General features: G+C 47.9%; 1 non-coding gene across 1 annotated transcript; it reads right to left on the reverse strand.

Annotated features, from left to right (window-relative positions):
* Nucleotides 1-327: 327 nt before the first annotated feature.
* Nucleotides 328-468, reverse strand: LOC130491843 (U4 spliceosomal RNA). Its single transcript, XR_008933868.1, has one exon. It is a non-coding gene; the product is annotated as a U4 spliceosomal RNA (small nuclear RNA).
* Between the last annotated feature and the right edge of the window lie 693 nt (nucleotides 469-1,161).

Genomic DNA, 1,161 nt, shown 5'->3' on the forward strand with positions numbered 1-1,161 from the left:
GGGTACACGTAGTACAAACTACTTGGCCTTGGCTCCAGAAAAACCTGGAATGAGCCAAAAACAAATATAAGGAGAAAGCGGATAAACATCGTTCACCAGGATGGGATCTAAAGGTGGGGGATCAAGTGTATCTGTCCCTATTCCTCTTCCAGGTAAGAGGCATGTCAGATAAATTAAAATCAGCCTTTAGCACGGCAGGCTCTCCCATCCAGCGAACTCAAAGTTAAAAGTAGTTTCCCGCTTGGGCATTAAATTTTTTATAAAAGTTAAAATATCTTATCTGAGCTGCAATGACGCGTGGCTTATCTCTGCACTGGAACCAGAAATCCTCCGTAGAGACTGTCAAAAATTGCCAATGCCGACTATATTTCAAGTCGTCATGGCGGGGTATTGGGAAAAGTTTTCAATTAGCAATAATCGCGCCTCGGATTGACCTCACTGGCTACGATACTGCCACTGCGCAAAGCTTAGTGAACGGTATGTAGGTCCCTATCCTGTCACTAGGGTGATCAACGAAGTCACCGTGGAGTTAGCGCTTCCAAAAGCACTTAGGGGGATACACCCAGTGTTTCATATCAGTCTCCTCAAACCTATACTGTGGCCCCTCACTTCCATCCCGAGCCTGAGCCGGAAGTGCCTACCGTGGTGGTGGTGGGGAGGTGCATCTGGAAGTATCTATAATTCTCGACTCTAAACTGAAACGAGGAAAGTTGTTTTATTTGGTTCAGTGGAAACATCTGGGACCGGCCCATGATGAGTGGGTGGCAGCCCCTCATGTTGCGGCTCCTCGGCTGGTTCGCGAATTTCACAGTGCACTGCTGGAAATCTGCCATGAGGATCTCCTTTTAAAAAAAAAAAAAAAAATTCAAACCTGCCAGTGTGTGTGTTAGAAATCATATTTTGAACACATTCTAACAGTTAGGGTTACCAGCTCCGGGTTGGGGAATACGTGGAGATTTTTGGGGCGGAGCCTGAGGAGGGCAGGGTTTGGGCAGGGGAAGGACTTCAATGCCATAGAGTCCAATTGCCAAAGTGGCCATTTTCTCCAGGCGAACTGATCTCTGTCGGCTGGAGGTCAGTTGTAATAGCAGGAGATCTCCAGCCACCACCTGGAGGTTGGCAACCCTATCCCCCCACAGGGCAAATAGCAGCTTGGAGGTG

Source organism: Euleptes europaea, chromosome 19, assembly GCF_029931775.1.
Source record: "Euleptes europaea isolate rEulEur1 chromosome 19, rEulEur1.hap1, whole genome shotgun sequence".
Lineage (NCBI taxonomy): Eukaryota > Metazoa > Chordata > Lepidosauria > Squamata > Sphaerodactylidae > Euleptes > Euleptes europaea.